Source organism: Dromaius novaehollandiae, chromosome 1 (assembly GCF_036370855.1).
Source record: "Dromaius novaehollandiae isolate bDroNov1 chromosome 1, bDroNov1.hap1, whole genome shotgun sequence".
In the NCBI taxonomy this organism is placed as follows: domain Eukaryota; kingdom Metazoa; phylum Chordata; class Aves; order Casuariiformes; family Dromaiidae; genus Dromaius; species Dromaius novaehollandiae.
The window spans coordinates 150,671,316-150,692,622 of NC_088098.1; the positions used below are offsets into that span (position 1 = coordinate 150,671,316).

The 21,307-nt window shown below is 38.0% G+C and overlaps 1 long non-coding RNA gene across 1 annotated transcript in view; it reads left to right on the forward strand.

The window, feature by feature from the left end:
- The window catches only part of LOC135329923 (uncharacterized), a 54,717-nt gene that overhangs the window by 7,148 nt on the left and 26,262 nt on the right, over window positions 1-21,307 (forward strand). Inside the window, exon 2 of the long non-coding RNA XR_010391589.1 lies at window positions 19,796-19,907. This is a non-coding gene — a long non-coding RNA (uncharacterized LOC135329923). The remainder of the gene's footprint in view (window positions 1-19,795; window positions 19,908-21,307) is intronic.

Below are 21,307 nucleotides of genomic sequence, written 5' to 3' on the forward strand. Positions count from 1 at the left end.
AGGGCAGATGAGTGCTTTTTTCACCCTGAGTGGATTAGGGGAGTCACTGTTCCATGTGCATATTCAGTGGGTGTCCTGTCCATGTGCAAGAAAAGCCAGGTGAACTTCAGGTGAATGAAACCTCAGCTCCTGGCAAAGAGAGCTCACTTGAATTTGCCAAGTAGTGGAAGTAGGTGAACGTGATTGGAAAATGTCAGCAAGAAGTGTGGCAATGAGGGGAAGGGCTGGAATAAGTCACAGAAGGCTCCTCTGGGTCCAGCTGGAAACTACCTCCTCACCAAACCCAATAGTGTGTAATACTATAGCACAACTGTAAACCTGATTTCTTGGACTATTTCTTGGGAAGGCTATTTGATGCCGCAAAATGTTTTTTATTTTCCTTTAGAAAATTGCAGTTGACTACACCTAACTCAACTTAATATGATGCGAATTTAACTTTTATTGAAGTGTTCCAGAAAGTTTTACTATTAGAGAAGATTTGATAAATATGTCCCTAGCTCAACTAGTTGTGACAGGAGCTGTATTTAAATCATTCCTTGTGAAAATTGAAAGCAAACAGAACTTTTTAATAAGATTTCTTTAAGTCAAAATAGAGCCCCCTGCAGCTTTTCATTTGGTGAAGTGTCCATGTCCTTGTTTTGTCTTCATTGATGTGGAGTATGAGACAAGATATATTTAAAGCATCTAGCTTCAATTTTTGAAAAGTTTAATCAAAACACATGGGAGGGGACTGGAAAAAATCTTTTTTTCCTCAAATTCATCCAGTCAAAAGTAGCTGAACCAAACTTGCTCACTGTTTCTTTAGAAATACAAATGACTTTTGGGCTGAGATAAAGAGTCTGAAATTCTTGACCCCAAGGAATTGATTGAGAAAGCCAGGAGAAACTGATGTAGGTGATAAAACCAACGTTACCTAACTCTTCCAGAACTAGTGAAAATAAATCTGTGTATATCTAAAAAAAACTTATAAAAACATATCAGAATAACCATGTCAAATATAATTTCTCATTAGTCTTATATAGATAAAAATGTTTAGCAACACTAAACAATATGGTATTCAAAATATAGAACATCTAGTTTAATGCAGATTAATTTTTAACGAGAATTCCTATGCAGTAGGCAGATAGTTCCCACATTCCATTGTGATTGACAAGCCTGACATATGGAATAGTTCACAAATTCCCAGGTGACTGACAGATGGAGAATAGAAAGGCGGATAAAGTTGCCTAGAGAGCTGAGGACGATTTCATATTCAGCGGTTTTGATCAAAAGGATTCCAGATCTCACACTAAATTTAGCACCGCTGGCAATTAGTGCATGATTTATTCAGTCCTTTCATTTGCTGGTTGACAAATGGAAAACAAGCACAAAATTAAAAATAAGTTTATTTCCAGCATTTCAGATATTTAAAATGTGTGTGTCTTTGTTTGCACATAAATTAACATGAGATGAATTTATAGTGAGATTAAATCTGAAATGGAGATGCAAGCAATAAATAAGAGCTTTTTTATGTATCTTTCGGGCAGAACAGGTGTTTGAATTAAGAAATACTAATATGTTTAGCAGCATGACTCCACCTTTAGCATTAGGGAGTTGATGCTTCCCTAAATTTAGAATAATCTTTCCACAATTTAAGATCTTTCATAAGCTTCCAGCATAGGTGACCATCTGTAAGTCAATACTAATGTTTTTTGACCAATAATAATAAAGAAAAGCTATCCCCATGTTTTCTGAACAGAACCGAGGGACTGTATTTTTCCTAATAATGTGTCTGCATAGTTCTTAGAAGTGGCAGTTAAACATAAACATAAAGTCTATGTTTATGAATCTTCTCTACAGTGGGTAGTACCACTCTTTTCTAAAAAAAATACAGAAAAAACTTTTCAGATCTACGAGTTGAAAAGTGAAAATCCCAGTGAAATATACTCCCAGTGAAAATACTAAAATTAGTTGAAAATAAAATCCATGTTCCACATTCACTCATTTTGTAGTGAAGAACCATTCACTCGAAAACAACGGATTCATGCAAACCCTTTGCTGTGCATTGGTGATGGGTAAAATATGGCAATATTTTATCCAAAAATGGAGAGATCAGCATGGTACAACCGCTCCTGGGAAAATCTCAGGTACGTGCTTTCAACATAGAAAACAATATCTATCATATAGTATGGAGAATGATAAAAATGCTCATATCTAAATCTATCTCTGAATTTAGTGTGAGCTTGTGCTCATCTTCTGAGGGATACTGCAGGCAGGGTAAAGATTTGGGTATATCATTTAAAAAAACAAATATAGGGCTGAATGGTTTGCGGAAACATCATAATTTGCAGCTTGTAAGGCTGTAAGCCCATAAGCCTACAGAATGTTCTCTTTTGCAACAAATAAGGTGATATTAAGCTAATCCAAATAGAAGGAATATTATTGTCTTTGGTGGACAGGTGGAGACAGCTGAAGGTAAATGTTTAACATCCTGAACGACAGAGAAGCTTGTTATGAACTGAGGATAAAACCTGCATCCCACCATTTAAAATTATTTCCTACTTATAACTAGGATTATTCTAATGCATTTGTTTGGAGGGCGGGGTTGTTTGTTTGTTTTTTTGTATAGCCTCCGAAACTTGGAAATAATGATAGGAGAGAAGGGCACTTTAACTCTGTAATTACACCTACCTTCTATGGAAGAAATGTCTGTTTCCAAAGTCTTCATGAAGATTCAGCGCAATTTCTAGCTCTTGGATTTAGGAAGTCAGTGAGTTAGCAGAACACTAGCACAGCACAGCCTGAGGAGCACAGCATACTTTGTGCTTCACTGCACTTTGTTTCCCCTCTATATAAGACCCTGTGGCTTAATATCACCATTCCTACTCCCCTGGAAATCTTTTCCTTGCTCCCAGCAGCAGCCCTAAGTAATTCCCAGCCAAGCAATCTCAGAGCAGTCATGTTTTTATTTTCTTTCACAGAGTTGACTCCACACTCTCCTCGTAAACTGCAGCAAAATTAAATTGTTGCCTCTCTATAAATATGAGTCCCCTCAGTCCTTTCTGTACCTCTGAAAGACAGTAATTAAACCTCCCAGCTCCTCCCCTTCCTTTATACTTCCTTTTATATTTAAGGAGAAAAAAAAACCCCAAAACTATTGCATTTACAGTAGCTACGGCTGTGTGTTTTGGTTGGGAAAATCTGGGTGAATGTGAGGAGTATCCGTATTTGTTGAGGGAAGGGGGGGGAGAAAGGAAGGCCTCCCAGTGAAAATACATATACTGGGTTTTCTTCAATGATTCTAGAAAGGTAGGCTTTGCATCTGCTCATTTAAGTTATTATATCTCCCCAGTCTTCTCCATTTTGATTGAATCCCTTTGGTCTACATGTATCTAAAACTTTTACTTTGTCCAAAGTAGTTTTCTCCTTATTAGGATGGGAGAGAAGGCGGCAGGTCTGAAAAAGCATCGCCTCATGTTCGTGCAAACTTCCTGAGAGGCCAGGAGCCCTGAGAGTGCCACGTTTGAGATCAGCAGATCCCAAGATCTCCTGCTGCATCCTCATTATTTCCTGAAATAGATCTAAGTGGCAAATGTTGCCTCCTTTTGAAATGTGCAGACTTCCTGCTTTTGTGGTACAAAATCGAAATTACCGTTGCTTAGAATGCTCCAAGTGAGTGGTAGTGGATAATTTTTGAGACATGGGCCTATTTTATTATTTTCAGTGTTTCTTCATATCTTTCTTGTTTTTTTTTTTTTTCTTTTCTCTCTCTCCTTTTTTGACAGACAAAGGCAGGAAGGCAATGCGTAGAGGTTTCTGGAATGGCAACATCTACTTTTATTTGTAGCCACACGGACTAAAGACGTACTTTTAACATGTAATGTGAAATTCTGTAAATTCAAACTATACCAGGCAGATTGGATCCAGTCCAGATACTGGATTTTTTATGCTTCTGTCTTGTGGTTACCAGCACTTCAAAGTTCTTCATTTCTCTGTAAAAAGTGTTATTGCTTGCTTTGTACTGTGATGTTAGGAAGGGAGTTTTGCTAAACTGGACATGGAGTTAAGCCTATGCAAAATATTTCTGAAAGTATCTTCCCTTCTTTGTTGCCACCGTCGATATTAGTGGTCTCAGTCACACTAAGGGAATGCTAACAGTCACATGATTTTCTTTTTTTCTGTGTGTTCTGTATAAAGCATATTTAAATCTCTTGAGTTGAAGACCTGTATTGCTCTTCGTTCAATGATAAAGCCCTGCACATACTGAGAGCAGAGCTAGTTAAACAGTAATAGCAGAATCAAAGACACAGTGCATTTTTTGACTCCTTATGAGTTACTTCTCCAGCACACTATAGATTACTGATAATGAATTCTTCAGTTTTTTCTGCATAGTTCAGATGGTTCATTTGGTGAATTGTTTACTACATTTACATTTTTCACCTGGTATTGTTCCTTTGCCCTGACTAAATGACTAAACTTTTAAATAGAAGATTAGGAGAATAATGAAGAGTATGAACTCCACTGGTAGTGACAAGTCAGATTGGAGTCTCATCTTCATGGATCTGTCTTTCATTATTTGACCAGCTGGAGTTTATGTCCGTCACTATGCTTATTTTTTATGCCTCTGCTTATTTTTCACTTTATCATAATGTTTTGGTTAAATTCAAGAATCTGCTCTCTGGGCCAGATTCTGCTTTCAATTATGTTAGTGTAAATCTAGAAGAACCTCTCTGAAACCCAGTAGAGTTATTTTTATTTATTCCAGGCTAACACAAAATGGAGTCTGACCCCTGTTTGTGTGCTGCTATGTCCCTTCGATTCATCTTTACAATCTTTTTATTTGTTTGCAGACACTTTACAATTTTCCCCAGGAGTCCTTATCACTTGTTCCGTGTATGTTGGAAAGAAAGAGGGAAGGGTTTTTGCCTGATTTTTTTTCTTAGCCCTTTTATTTTTCTCTCCAGACACTATATTATGTGTTTAACTACTTAATACTATTTCCTCCCTGTCCACCCATCTGTTTATTTTAGTTGCTTCTTCCTCTTGGCTGGCTTCTGTATAGACTCTCCCCATATGCCCGCTAGGAATGTGAATGAATGCGATTAACAACCACTGAAATGCACAAATAAGATCCTCCTTGAAACTCTGCTTCAGAATCTGTGTATCGTGGATGTTTCAGACCATATCTGTTTCTGGGCATATTAAATACCTTTATCATAGGTGTACAGATGAGAGCTAGTCCACATGATGAGACAGTGTTTTCTTGCAGCTGACGAGTAAGTCTTATGCTGTGATGCTTTCTGCGCATTAACCATTGTCGCCCATTGTAGCAAGACAGTGGCTAACAGTTCTGCCGAAAAGCTTGTGCTGTGCATTTGTATGTATGTAGCAGATAGACAGAGCAGAGTCATGCCAAAGCCTCTGGAAATGTCACATCTTACATGGGTGTTGTAACTTCCTTTGCCTCTGCATAAACCCTACTGCCGCTGAATTCTTCCAGAGCTCTGCTAGTTTTTACACGTATAATTTAACCCAGTGGTACTTCTCTGCATGGAAGTATCCTGACGAGGCCCCACTCTGAAAGGGATTCCTATTGTATCCGATGTTGTAGCTGGCATGAGATAGACCTCGTGTGTGGAGATGCACCAGCAGGCTGAGAGAACTGAGAAATTCTCACCGTGAGAAAAATACTGGCAAAGACAAAGGCTACCAAAGCGAAGTGTATTGAGTCCTGTGATTGGGAATAGATACTGGCTAAGCAAGCTACCAAAAATATATCCTGAATCTCTGTACCTTGCTTTCTCAATGCCCTGTTTGAGTCATCTTAAGACTGATTTTCAGAATTGCTAGGCTGTTTTTCAGTTGATTCTGTTTCAGCCGTGGGCCTGAATAACATACAATTTACCCTGCAAAAAGAGGGTAACGTTGTTACCTAGCAGAAAACAGGGGTAGGTTTCAAACACTTTGAACCTATCCTTGACTGGCAGAAAATGTCTAGAGCAAATGGAAACATTTTTTGTTTGTTTTCCACTTTTGGCCAGAAAATTGAAAAGGATTCATTTCTAGATGACCTGAAAGATCAGTCTGTACAAGTGCAGCATAGAAGATCAGTTCACTGATCACTCTCAGTAACACTGGAAAACCCCTGCTACAAATAATCGTCAGTGATTATTCATTTGCATTTTCATAGTAAATTCAGTTGGCTGTGTTTGCATCCTCTTTGTGTTTGAACTCTGGGAGTCTGATTTAGTCTTACTTGCACCAGTGTTTATGGAAAAAGACCTTTAAAATCAGCTGCTGCTGAGTACTTATATGAAGAAGCCCAATCCCAAGGGCCACATTCATCCAGTAGCAACATAGAAATGGTCCCAGCCAGCTCATGACTGCTCACTGTTCAACTCTACAAATTAAACAGAAATCCAAAGGCAGAAAAAGTTTGGCTGTGTTGGAGGGGACAGTGCATGTATTTCATACATATAAAAGGAGATAACTAGCTAAAGTTACTTTTTTCATAAATGGAAAAGGAAGTGAAATTAATTAAACATACTATTTACTCATGAATAAGCCCCATGTGTTGATCAAATTCCAGACTATGCCCAGGGAAAACTAGCTGAAAAAATAGAAGTCAGTATGGCCTCAGTTCTCCTAGTGGGTTATAACTATATGTGAGTCTGAATAGGTATCCATAGCCTGGGCCCACAGCCTATCACACAATATGGACCTCCAGAAAGAAAACTTGTTTATATCTGAGTATGCGTAACTGGTTACATTTTTGGAACCAAGATTTTATAATTAATAATAAAGTCAGAGCTAAATGGTTGGTGATAAGATGCTGAAAGTCAGACTGGGAAATTTGAAAACATATGGTAAGAGTTGGGTGAAATCCAGTGAAATAAAGTAATAGAATTTTGTACAAAGGCCACAGAGGGGAAATGGAAAATGTAGAATGATAAATTAATGTATGGCCAAGGGTTATGTGTCCTATCCAGCAATATATACAATAGAAAGTAAAAAAGGTCAATGTGGGTAAATAGAGATGTGAAAAAGTAATTAAGAGTTGAGACACAGGCATATGTGAGGTATAAAACACCCCGGTATGAGGGAGATCTGGAAGTTTTAGAGAATGAATTTGAGTGCACCAAAATTATGAGGGAAGCAAAGGTGAAAAATGAAATGAGGATCACAGAAAAGTTTAGATATATATTAAGGCATTTTTCAAGTGCCTAAGGAACGAGAGGTCAGTGAAGGAGACAGCAGCGCCTCAAAGAGAATAGAAGGGTAATTTATTGACAGGTAGACACTTCTGAGGAATTAAATGTTTTCTTTGATTTACGGTTCATAAAAGGAATGGGGGACATATGCCAGGAATAGACAAATACCAAAGGAAAACAGGATCATGCCAGAATGAAAAATCAGAAAATCTGAAAACTTTGGCATAGGTTCTTAGCTGGTGAAAATCTGTCAGGTTCCTTTGCCCTCAGCAGATCCAGTTAACCCATTAATCCCAATATTTCCCAGTTCTACCCTGAATAGCTTGGAGAAGTATCCAAAGGTTTTCATATTTTTATTTTTTTCTTTTCACTGACTTAGCTGAGAATGGCTTGTTGCATGTGCTTCAGAGTAGACTTTCTATTCTTTAATCAATTCACTGCATAAACTTGTGTGTAACTTGAGGATGTTAAGTACAGGTTTGATGTATATTACTTTCTATCATAGTTTTGTTGATAAGATATATATATATCTGTATATGATATATAAAAAAAAAATCAGGCATGCTTATTTCAGACTGGGGATTCATAAAAAAAGAGAGACCGTTTTGGCCAACATCAGTGTATATGATTTATGGGGTACAGAATATGTTTTCTTTCTGGCATTTTCAGTGCAGGGACTGACTGTGTAAGCCTGCAAGTTAGATAGTGTAACACTTCAGCTGTGAGCAGTGAGACGTGCGATGGCGGAGCAGCAAGTTAGAAGTTCTGTAAAAGAAGGCTCCTGTGTGAATTTAACAATTTTGGTAGCACATTAAATGAATCATCACACTGACTCCTAGGACTTTGGGAATCCATAGCTTATCGGGATCAGATATACTTCAGTACCCCCTGGGAATTGGATGGCAGAACTGTCTTAACATACTGTCATGCTTACGTAATGCCATGTGTGCCCCAGGAAGAGTCGTCGTCGTCGTCTTCCTTCAGTCCTGCTGCTAATTCTAGATCAAGATGAACCTTTTTTTGTGACCAAAATTCCACTTTTTTTCTATTTTTCTTTGGCACATGCGTCTTCACACAGCTCTAAAATTAGTCTGCCGCTGAAAACCCTAATGCTTATTTCTACATTCTCTTTTTCCTATTTGGATGGGTTAACTTAAGCAGAAGATTTCCATTGAACACCAATGATTAAAGTCCTGATGCCAGCGATACTTTACTGCCGTATCGGGATCTATGGAGAAACACTTTGTGCTGACACCTGGGCAAGGACTTCATATAGTATATGCAACCATACCCACTGGGCCAGGTTTGGGAGGAGGAACTTGAGCTGGGAGGAGGGGAGTCCTAGCAACCGAACACAGTTTCTTCCAGTTCTGTTTCCCTCCCCTTAAGTACTCAGAAGGAAGAGACCAAAAGATCTGCCTTGCCTGCTTCCATTTAATATTACAAAAATTGTTGTGAGCCTGTGAACAGAGTGAGCAGAAGAAGTGTGTTCTGCAGGTGCCACACTGCTAGTAACAAAATGAAAATCTACAAGCCAAATTTTTGTGGAAACATTTTAATCGTTTTCTCAGAGCTCTAAAATTAGCCTCGCTGACAGAAAACTAAACTTAGTTAATGTATTTGTAGCTGTAAGGTGCTTTGATTTATTTATGAACAGTGAATATTTTATAGAGTTGAATGAGTATTGCAAAAAAGGAGATGAATATTCACTTCAATTTTAGAAATGGGTTGTTGTGTTTATGCCTCTTCTATGATCACTTTCTATGAACCTTCGCGTGATTGAAATTCGATTCCCTTGAACCGGTATCAAACTCTACTGTCTGAGGGCATTCAAGGATAGTGAATATAAAACTCAATCTAAATGAATCACATAAGGACCTGACCACATCTGTTGCAGCTAGGATAAGACTGCATGCAAATATACAGTCACTAGAGTTGGAAATATATTTTCCATCAGAACGCTTGGGGTTTTTTTTCTATTGAAAAATGCTATTCAATCAGCATAAAGCATTTTGAGTGAGAGCAACTTTAATGTTGAAAAAAATAATTTCAAGAAAAAACATTCTGTTTTAGCACTTTCAGAATGGAAAATTCTATTTTTTAAAACCTTAAAATTACTTCCCGTGTAGAGATATATTTTTTCATATATTATCAAAATTAGTCACTTATTGGAAACAAAGCTAAATGTTTTGACTGATCCAAAATAATTATTTTTGCAAATGTCATTTGATAGGAAATCTTTTTAAAAAATCTGTTCTTATAGAAATTTCAGATCTTTAAATTCTGTATTAATCACATTCTGTCAGCATTTGTATTCTTACAGAAAAAAATACCCATTCTTTAGGTACCTCACGACTATTTAATATGATGAAAATATTATCCATATATCAGAGAGGCTAACTGTGTACTTCTAACAAATTCCTCCTAGACAAATTTTCATGACAGTCAGAACTCAGTGGCTTTACCTGCTAGGTCAAATATTAAAAGGCTTTTCAGATCAATAGAGAAGAGGTAAACTATACTGAAAGTGCTTATCAAAAAGAACAATATGAAGAGTTGCTGTGGATGGCGTTTCAATAGATGGGCCTGCCCAAGCAAAGGGCTATGAGCTAAGGAAACTTCCAGGCAAGAAATGCACTGCTTCTTGAGCAAAGTGCTCACAGGCCATGAAAGAATTTGACCAAATCTATTTTTCTCTTCCGGTTATGCATGGACTTTTGTATGTCATGAAAGAGGAGTACCGCTAGCAAAGGTATGGAAAGCAATATGTGATTTTGCTCATAACATGACAAAAACAAGGCCACCTTGTTCCATAGTCTGCCATTTTCTACCTACCTTCATTACTAATCTGCTCTAATACACTTGGACACAACCTGAAGTAGTGGAAGCATGGAGAGAGCTGTCATTATCTGGCAGCTTGGCTAGAGGCAGCCTTCAGCAAGAGTACAAAGTGAATAGCTCAGACAGGACTGCCCAAACACTTTTCTCTTAAGCATTTGTTGCTTTGAGTTTGTTTTGTATTCTGCTTATGGCAAAGAAAATCTTTGCACTGTCCCCCACAACTGTTTAATAAGGATGGTTGCTAAAATCACTTGTCAGAACCATGACATAGGGACAACAAGTTAAAAGTTACAAGCACACAGCCCTTGATGTCTGCTGGTAACTGTATATACCTCCAACCTCTGTGAAAGGAGAAAAATATTAAAGACAGGTGCCTGTCTTTAAGATCTTTGCCTTACAGTGGGCAGTGGAAGCAGGAAATGTTTCTGCATGAAAAAGATGTGCAGTGTATTCCTCTGGACCCTCGAGCAGGGGCAGGAATTGGCTGTAAAATCAGCTGTGCCAGAGGGGCCTTGCCTCTTATCTCCCCTGCAAGGGCATTTCTCCACCTCTGGAACATGCTGCTTTTTCAGTAAGGGGCTGAATAGTCTGGGATTTCAGGCTTCATTTTTCTCATTGCCTTTGTTTTAAAGGAACTAGTCCATGCCATAATTTTTTATGATTCCCTGATAAGGATATATCAATAGGAAGGGAGTAGGGTTGACTTCCTCAGCATAGACCTTCAATTGAAGCTCTCTTTATGACAAAAATAGAAAAGGTGCACCCTGTGTTGACCTTGGCCACCAGCCTGTTAGTAAGCATAATCCAGGGAGAGACACCTTACTAGCTATGATCATCAAAAAGTGGATTATGTAGCTGGACTCTGCTCCAATGCTGAAGCATTCAAAATCTATTTGGAAAAGTGTCAGCAATGTAGTGTTTGTATCCATGGGAAGCCCCTGGCAGCAGCTTCTGCACAGGTTATTATGCTATCACCTGAAATCAATTGCCTGAAACAAGCTGAAATAAGTTCTTCATTAAAACACCCTACTCTATATTCTCATTAGATATTTGGACTAGTTTAGCAGCTGTTTTCAGCCTTCCTTACAGAAACAGAGAGATGACTTCAATTGATGGGCAGAGGGCTCCATAAGGGGGGGGGGGGGGGTTAATTGTTTTTTTTTTCTGCCCTCTAGTTATGAGTGCTTTTCAGTTTCTTTGGAAATGACTGATGAATTCCTGAGAATTGCTCCATTCATTTAATTTCTGTATTGTGTGTCCATTTATAGGACAAAAGATAAAGTTTTAATACAGTGATACACATCTATGGTCAAGGTTCTCCATTAATTAGGAACAGAAGATAAACTAATGGCATGTTCACAACATGCAGCGAAACATGTTTAATTAACTTGAAGAGGCCTCCAAAAATAGTATCTAACTGAGCTAGCTCCGAAAGCAGTAATATTGCATTTACTTGGCAAACCACTTAAGCTAATTAGCCTTGCTATGAGAGGGAGAGTTTACTAGCTCAGTTACATTGTCTTTCTAATGCAAGCATATTGCTTCTGGGCCCAAGCGAGGGACTTCACCCGACACTGCTTTTCACCTGGCAAACCTGCTACTGTGTTCCCGCTGGCCCCATGTTTCCCAGGTTTGGCCCTATGTTTCACTGTGTGTACTGCAGGCATACATGACCTGTGTTCTCTTTGGGAGAAATGAGCTTAGAGGAGGATCTTATTGGGATTTACTGGTCACTGAAAAGGAACAAAGCAAAGTCAGCCTCATCTCAGGGTGACCGCTGTAATATTGTCAAGTTCAACACATGCTTAAATGATTGCCAGGTCGACGCATTATGAAAAAAATATGTGTATATTTGATTTCATCAAAGGAAGATGAAATAATAAAGGCTGGACAGAAAGAGATGTTAGAAAAATACCTGGAAAGAACAATAACTGATAGTGTAATGTTATGAGTCTGTATAGGAAAGACTGAATACTTTGTGCAAAGGAGAAAAAAACAGCGTCAATAGGAATATCTCCATCAAGCGTCACACACTTAGATGACAATAGGCATTTGGGATAAGTGACATTTGCAGAGTTGTTGAGGCACTTAGCAGGCAAGCAAAAGAGTATTTCAAATAGGGCAGCATAGGACAGTTGAAGCTAAATTCATAGTGGAAAAATGCCAGTAAGTGCCTGACAAAATTACAATAGCTTGTTTCTGATGTCCATAATGTATGGATGTTTGTCAAAAGAGACCCTAAAGAGATTTCTAGAGCTGTGACTATCTATCCTACGTGTTGGAATATAAGAAGCCTAAACCTCTAGATTATCAACATGTTCCTAGAAATGCACTCCAAGGCATTTAGAAGTATCATATGAAAGTATGCTTAAGTGTTAAGTGACACTTGAGTGTATACTTAAGTGCTAAGGGACACTTAATGTGGAGGTTAGGGATCTTGGTTTGCCATAACAACTCTGCAGTAATAATCATGAACAAACATTTGTGTGTATAAAATAGTAGCTACATAACTTATGGATAAATAACTGTAATATCTGTGCTTCATAGGCAATATATGTCCATTGAGCTGCTACTTTTTTAATTGAACATGCTGCCTGCTTTGTGTGGAAACAAGTGACTAAAAATTCTCACTTGTTAGCAGCATTTGCATTGGAAAAGAGAAAGCATTACATTTCTATAATAATCTCAAATTTGAAAAACTGGTGTATTTGACTAGTGGGTTGGAGTGTCTTTGCTTACTACCTAATCACCTTACAAAATGAAGTACTGGGTGTGGATTGAAACTGTATAATGTTTTCTCAGAAAGACACAGAGATTTTATTACCTACATATTATATTAAATAATGTGTGTTGTATAGAGGGTGAGCTATGAATCCCCCAAAGCTTTTCAGTTTCTCTCTATTTTAAAACCCAATAGAGCAAAATAAAATGTATTCTAGTATTTTCTTAAGAGGAGAGAATTTGCTTTCATGCAGTTGCCATGTTTGCCAAATTTCATCCTTGAGTGGATTCTTAAAGGCCAGTTATTTGTTTGTCATAGAAATGATGGCTGAAACTGAACTGTTGCAACTCTGGTAGACAACACTATAATAAAGTGGGTAAAGTTCCCCTAAATATAAGGAAAACTGATTACTATATTTATTAACTTGAGATTAAATCCAGAAATGAAAGTGAATGAGTTTTGTCTTAAAAATATGTGTAGGCTGTTCACTTACAGTGACTTATTTCAGCATCCCTTGGGCCTGTGATTTGATGCCAATATTCAGAAAATTACAGCCTGAAAACCACAGCCCTGTCTCAAGTGTCCAGATCCTCAGCACAAGGGATAAAGAATAAAACTTTTTAGAAAGTGTTTCACAGTAGAATGACAGCTGTCACCACTAGTTTGTAGAGATCTCAGTCTCACTGGCACTTGTGAATGACTAACTTGTTGAGACTTCTGATTTATAGACAGAGAAATAAAATTAATGTAAGAATTTTGAAAACAGCACCCTTCCCCTACCAGAATGATAACCTGAATATGAACACAGATCATTTGGGTTTAAGAATGACAGCTTTGAAGGTATTTTTGGCATATCTGTCCTAACCGTGAGCTAATTTGGGGGTTGAATAAGGACATAATCATGGGTTAATTGTAATCAGCATAATTCTCTTTTGTAAGTAATGTCACCTGCATGCATAATTTGAAATACAGTCCAAAAAGTTTTGCTTCAGTAAATGAATTAGCATATAGGGACACTGTAACTCAGGTCCCCTAAACAAAAAGAAACAGATAGTTTCATGAGGCTGAACAGAGGCTATTAAGAGTATTTTACACAGCTTCTAGCTCAAATTTTGAAGCACATGTTGACTTTTATGTTACCCCAGATGGGCTGCCACTGACGTCCAATGAGCTAGTCAATAGCTGCCTTGCTGGGCTGGGGCAACAACCAAGCTGGAGAATATGGAAGCTTAGATGTAGATACACTGTTAGCATCTGGGGGGATTTATAGGTTAAAATTTGGTGGCTTTTGTGGCAGAAACCACAGCTCTAGGTAACATACCCATCACTGTGAAGAACAAAAATGCACAACGTGATCTGTAGCCTTAGCTCATGAAAGATCTGAGGGTGATATTGTTAGGTTGGAAGTTACTGGTGAAACGACACTAAAAAATGTGCTAGAGAAAAATGTAATTACTCTTGTTTTCCTAAGGAATAAGTGTTCCAGCTCTAGACTGCAAATCAGAAATAGCTGATGATAGCAATACTTTAGTAGAGCTTAACACTTGCAAAATGCAGTGTAAGATATGAGCCATAACCTTCAGCCCCTGGGAGTTTTAGCCAAGTAAATGCTGAAGAATTTGGCTTTCTAACTGACTATACAACACACTCTCAGGTTGTATTTTTGTCTGAAAACAGCAAGAGGAAGCAAAGGAACCGAAGAATGCTGAAACCCTGGCTTTATCTTGAAGAGAGAGTTCATTGTTCAGTTTGAAACTATCTGTTTCAGTAGTAAAAAGAAAGAAGCTAGGATAAAATTACATTGTTAGTTTTCTAGGGTTATAATGAAGTTTCTAAGCTATCAAAGAATGAACTGAATTGTATCTGAGAAAGAGGTAATGAAACTACTGTATACAACAAGTAAACACATACCTGCTTGATAAACTTTACTTTTAGCTCTCAATATCAGATTTTTATCAGCCTACTTAGAAATCCAAATAGCCACAGGTTTTTAAAGGCTCACCAGATGCACCTTGCCTGGGTGCTTTCTGAACTGCCACAGATTACAACAGTAGGCAGTATTTTTCCTTAGCAGCCTTAGAAATTCACTACTTCTTGCTTTTTTCGGTTGTGCCTGTGTGTGTGTTTGAGTATTGCATAGAGTGGTGGCATCATGGCCTTTTCAGTGCCTGCCTTTTCACCTGTACTTTGAGCTTCTTTAAAATGAACAGAATTGTTCTCCAAGCTTTCAGCAGATTGAAAAGGAATAGCTTGGAATGGAAAAGGTTAAATTTTTAGTCAGTAATTACTGCTGTTTTAACATTGCTTTTTTCTTTAATCTGGTATTAATTCCATACGTAACCTTGCTCCTGAGATCACTTACTGTCAGTGTAAAACAAGAATCCCTCTTCGTCATCCACACTGTGATCTTTGAATTAAACCATTTGAATGGGATATGCACTAGGTACAGTTCCACAGGGTTTATTAAAGGAAATTGTCTTAGCAAATATGTCTGTTTCATTTGATTCTGAGGAATAATTGGTTAATGAGGGAATGATTACTTTGTTCAGACATGATTACTGGAGAAATGTTTAGTCCATATGTTGCTGAATAATGGAAAATTCTCTAGTGAAAGGGGACAATGATTAGAAGAAATAAGATAGCTGGAGAATATATTCCCCAAAGTGTTACACTAGTTTTTATTAACAAGCCAAGTCTAAGGATAGTGTTACCCTCAACAGGCATGGAAGTTCAAAATATCTAATCGGTTTAAACTGTTTGTTGAAAAAACACTAGGTAATTTTCTTTGTTTTTCTCAGATCAAAGAGCTGTAGCTTCCTCTGATAAATGACGTGACTATCACAGCTGTTTCTCCTCTAGTTTCCTTTAACATAATGATAAATCATTATTGTTTCCTTGACAGGCATATACTAATACAACCATATATAAAGAGTTTCCCATCCCCCTCTGCTGTCTATTAGTTGCATCTTACCACAGGAATTTAGTGTATGCCATGAAGTACATGTAGTGTGCATGCCACACACCACACACACACACACAGATACACACACACACAGATATTATAGCTGGTATGCATTGCAATGCTTATAGGTAATTAAGAATGCTCAAGTGTGTTCATTATTCAGGCTCATTTTCAGTCGTAATTTTCTCTATGTCATACTTTACAGCTGAAATTTGATATGCTTGCTTGCAATCAAGGAGTGCCTTTTTTGCCCCATAAAAATGGCTGCACACACCAAGAAGTGACTAAAATGTAACTAACACAAGAAAAAAGTACTGTAACTTACTTAAAAATATTAGCACTCTAGTAGATGATACTAAAAGCTTCAAAATTGCCCAGTCCTAAGAACTGAGCTCAGGAATATGGTCAAAAGTATGTATTTGACTTGAAGCCCGTGACTAGTCCCTCAGAATTCTATGGCAGGGAAGGCAGGCCAAGGATTGCAGAAGGTCGAATCTGCAAAATCGTTTAGGAATCTGGAGATACAGATCCCTGAATTTTGAAAAATGCTGTAGTGCCTGATTTTCACTGATTTAAATTGGAGCTGAACACCAAAGTGCTTTTGAAGATCCGTGCTGCACCTAGCTTTGAACATTTGACAGGTACCTTGAAAAACCCTTTGGACCAAAGTGACTTCCCCAAGGTCGTACCACAAATACGCAACTTCTTTTCTAAAGCTAGAGATATGTAAAATAATTGTTTCACAGAAAAAATGATAGCAATTTGAAGTACGATTTTTTTTTGTCCTTTTCCTTTTGATTCAGTTAACTTTTCTATTAGATTTTACTATGGACAATGAATATCCAGAATTTTTACTTCATCAGTTGTGCTGGAAAATTTCTTGTTTCATTTTCTGTAAGCAAAGTAGTCAGTATTTGCCAGTTAAATCCCCAGGTAGTTTGTATTCATACAGTCAAGTATAAATGTTGTAAATGAAACATCTGTTCAACACTATTATTTTATAATAACATTAATTGGCAGATGTCTTTAGATGACAAAGCAAAGTGTATCTCTTCTGATTTGTTCTTTTCCACTGAGCTGAACTTGTGGTCATTGAAAACTACTTACCTAAAAGACTATCTCAGCATGAGCAATATTTCACTGAGTTCCGTAATGTGAGATTTTCCATGCAGAAAACTATGAATTATAAAGGCAACTCCCCACTGAAAAATGTTAATGCAATGTCCAAAAACATACTAGTGTGGAGAAAGTTACCCTTACCATTGGTAGGACTGGTTCTTCAATCTACATATAGTTTGCAGAGTAGTACTGTGCCAATTCAATTACTGTCTGATTAATGAAGTGTTGCAGGTTTATTTCAGGGGTCTAGCTAGCTATTAATTAGCATATTGGGGCCTATACTCTACTGTTTTGCTCTGATATGCTTTGAAAAATCCCAGTGCAATTAAATAAACTGTAATATGCTTTAAATAGTTACTTGAGAAAACACATTCAGATTTTTTTTTTAAACTCTTATGGGACTTTTAAGCACATCCAGATTTATTGTAAAGCATCTAAAGTTCTTTGTAAACATTATTGTTGTGCTCGTTTATGCTATTCAGCAGGATAGCACTCCCTTTGCTTTAACAGAAGACTTCCTGCATTAACAGGAAGCTGGTGTTGTTTGCTTGGCATCTCTTAGAGCAAATAACGAGGATGCTGGTAACCCCAAAATCCACTGAAGTCACTCACACTTTTCAGTGGCCTCTCTAGTCCTTGTCAGATTTCTTTGCTTCTGCAGTCTCATTTTTTCAGAGAGATCAGGTCAGTGCTAGTGGTGACAAATGTAGAAACTGGAAAGCTCGTTGGCGTGGTGTTTGAGGTCAGGCAGTGGGAAACGCCACATTACCTAAATTAGACATAGCTAAACTACTTCTTGCGTAAACAGTAGTGCAGAGTGCCAATAAGTGGGCTACATGTTCCACAGGTCAGAGGGATTGTCTGAGTAGGCACGTTTCAATGCCCACGGATCATAAATAGACTAGAGAGATGTTTGGTTCAAAGTATTAACTATTTAGTGTTCTTGCATTCTGGGAGACAGAGGACTATGAGACCAGTTAATAGAGCGATGGAAATATTGGTTGGAGAAGTTCCTTGTTTCTAGACTTTAGCAGCCCGTTACCTTTAAATTCTTTCAAGGGCATCCTATGGGTCCGAAGTTGATTGCTCAGCCCCATACCCCAAGCCCAGCATAGTCGAGAGCTAGTTTTTTACTCTTGCTTTCTGCACTCTTCTCAATCCCCTCTCTTTTGCCAGCCCCACTCTTCCTCCAGTCTACTTTGTCCAGACTTCAGACAGCTCTCAGCTTTTTGTCTGCCATTCTCCTTCACTCTCTGCTGTAACACTTATAAAGCAGTTAGATCCCTTATCCCATTTCCTACAAATATCAAATTAAAACACATTTTGCTCAGGGGGCCTTCTTGTGTTTACTTACTCACCCGTGAGGTCTGCATACTCCACTGCTTTGTGTTTGCTCCTACATGAGTTAAATCCTGTACTCTTAAAGTCTCTATTTTGTGGTGGTGATGGTGATGTCCATGGGACCTTTACCATCTTCATAATGGCAACACATCCTGGCTGCTAAAGTCCAAACTGTTCTGTGCTGTATTGAATGTTCTGGGCATTAATAGCATTACCTGTATGTAAATTAAACAAACTACTTCCATTTCCTAAGTCAGAGTAAAAATTATTAAATATTCTTTTGCTAAGCAGGTTTGCATCATGAGGAGTGTCTATATTATGTCTGCCATGATTCCCCACTATAGTTTTTAAACATATTTCAAGGTATTATTTGGTGTGGAGCCATGCTTGTCTATTTTAACGTACTATTTTGTATGGAGCAGAGAGCTGGCAGGTGCCTGTTTCCTTCAGGTTCTAGTTCAACAAGATGCTGCATTAAGTTTAAAACAAACTGCTCATTTGTGTCCTCACACTGTCCCCCTGAGGTTGCTACAAATGTGGTTTGTGGGGCCGCAGTGAAGCAAACTTTTAGAAATAAGCTACTAAAGAGGAGGAGCCATTTCAGACTCTCAGCACTTCAGTACAGCTCAGCACTTCCTGAGAGGAAAATGAAGGGCAGGGCGAATCATGGCAGCCTCACACCTCCCCAGCCCAGCGTCAAGGGATCAGCATGCTGCAATCCCAGTCACAGAGCAGCACAACAGCCCCTCCAAAGGGTTCGTGCCACAGCACCTTCCAGAGTCAGTCTGCAACACTACTCTTAGCACCTTTTTTTTCCTGACTTCCTTTTTTTTTTATTTTTCACCCATGGAGACTTTGTACACCTACAATCCTAAAATCTGTCTCTCAAACACCTTTCTGTATATTCTCGTAATTGATGGAGGCCTTGATTCATCAGGCGACTCAAGTGCACACTGAACTTTAGGCACATGCAGAGTGCTTTTGAATCAATGGGGGTGATTCATGTGCTCAAATTTCGGCACGTTTCATTACCTCGCTGAGCCGTGGCCCAAAGCCATTCACTTAACATTAGCTTTGTTTTATTTTATAAATAGCATTATTAACATCCTGCCTTTGCTATCTGTATGCAAAATATAGTATACATATTTTGCATAACTGAAGCTAACTACAAGGTCATAGTGGTGCTCTAAATGGGCAAAAAGTGCTAAATAACTTGGGTTTAGTGAGGGGTTCTGAGGGTGATTATTAAATGATTGATTGATTGGCAGATTGGTCTAACAGAGTAGCAGCGAGATGATATGATAGCCCAAGTCCATTACAAGTAGTGCTCTTACCCGCCATTAGCCCTGCCTTTAACACATTCAAACACACACCGTTTTTATGAGGTGGACTTTGAACCATCTTTCAGTAGTTATTCGGAAAGGCACAATGAATGTATTATGTGACTGTTCATTGCAGCAAAGTTAGCATGTAATAATTTACAATTTTATGGAACTGCTAGGATTAGCTATGTATCATCTATTTTTAATACACATCATTGTGGAATGTGAGCAATAATGTATGTATATAAATAAATCAAAAAAGCCAAATGAATGCTGAGTTGTTGTCAATCACTTGCAGATGAGCCTACCGTGGTGAGAAGATATAATGGAGATATTTCTGATGATGATTTATGGAGTCAACCAGCATCAATCTAGAACAACTGATACCTTTCCAGCACAGGGCTATATAGGTAGGTAGTGTTACTAAGTGGTAACTTTGAGGAGAAATATTTGTTGAAATTTTTTATCTGAATTTTCTGAGATACATGGAGAATGTAAGAAGCCAAGCAGAAAAATCCAGAGCAGAGTCAAAATGCAGGATAGTCATGTCTATCTTGTAACTTGTAGGTGCTGGAGAGCTTTGCACCTCCTGTGTACTAATGTGTTCACTTACTGAAATGAGGGAAGCAGTTCCTTTTTTTTTCTTCTTTTTTCCTGAAAAAAGTTTAAGCAACTTCATATGAAAAAAATATTATATGTAGATTTATTTCATTTCTCTGTAAACTTTTTTTGCCTTTTCTTAAATAGTTACTATCCTAAGGTATATCATAATCAACTGTCTATCTTAGAGTAATGTGACATGAAATAGTTCTTCTAACCAATGGGATATAAGGAACATAAAATATTATATGCAATATTCTGTAGTCCTGCAGGAAAATGTATTTATTCTTGAGGGGGCAGGAAGGTGTGTGTGCATTTTCTGGGACTGACAGCAAAGAAAACTCTTCGGTGTCCCAAGTGTCTAACTGCACACCTCCTATTCTATGTGTTCTGATCTCAAAGTTAAGTAGGACCAGACTGGGTCAGTTCTTGGATCAGAGCTCCAGGGAAAGCTCAAGTGTATACACAGGAAACAATCTTGACGATCTAACTTTACAGGGCATTATTTCAGTGAATTAGTGTGCCAGGGTTGTGTCATGGGGCCACTCTTCTGTTAGAGGCGCTGTCTTGCCATGACATGTAGATTTTATGACCACTTAGGAAAAAGTACCAGAGGTTTTTGTGTGTGTGTGTGTGTGTGTGTGTGTGTGTGTGTGTGTGTGTGTGTGTATTTATATAAATTTATATAAATATATATATAAATATAAACTTTATATAAATTTATATAAAAAGTTAAGTGAGACTAAGCCAAAATTCTACTTCCAAGAATTTAAAATTGCCTTTTAGTTTCAACTGGAAAAGCATTCTTCGTTCTGAAACTGCCATGTAATCACGATAACCACTCTCAAAGCATGCTATATTTCACATCAGAAAAGACTGCATTTCGGTAGTGCTGTTCTTATTCTTTTGCACAGTTTGTTAAAGGCCTTGATCCTGCAAACTGATGCAATTAAGTGAACAGTACACAAAACTGCGCTGAAGTTAATAACATTCTGCACAGGCCTCTTCTCTTGCTCACGAAGATCAGATTTCACTACCGGAACCTACATTTGTAAAGTACTTGGAGACAAAAACCAGTATTTCACTGGCACTGCTGTTCTCCCACTGAGTACTGATGGTCAAGGTGGGAATGTCGGCACATATGGTGCTGGTTCTCTTCTGAAATCGTGCACTTCTGGTATGTCTCTTCTGAGGAAGTAACTGGTATCAT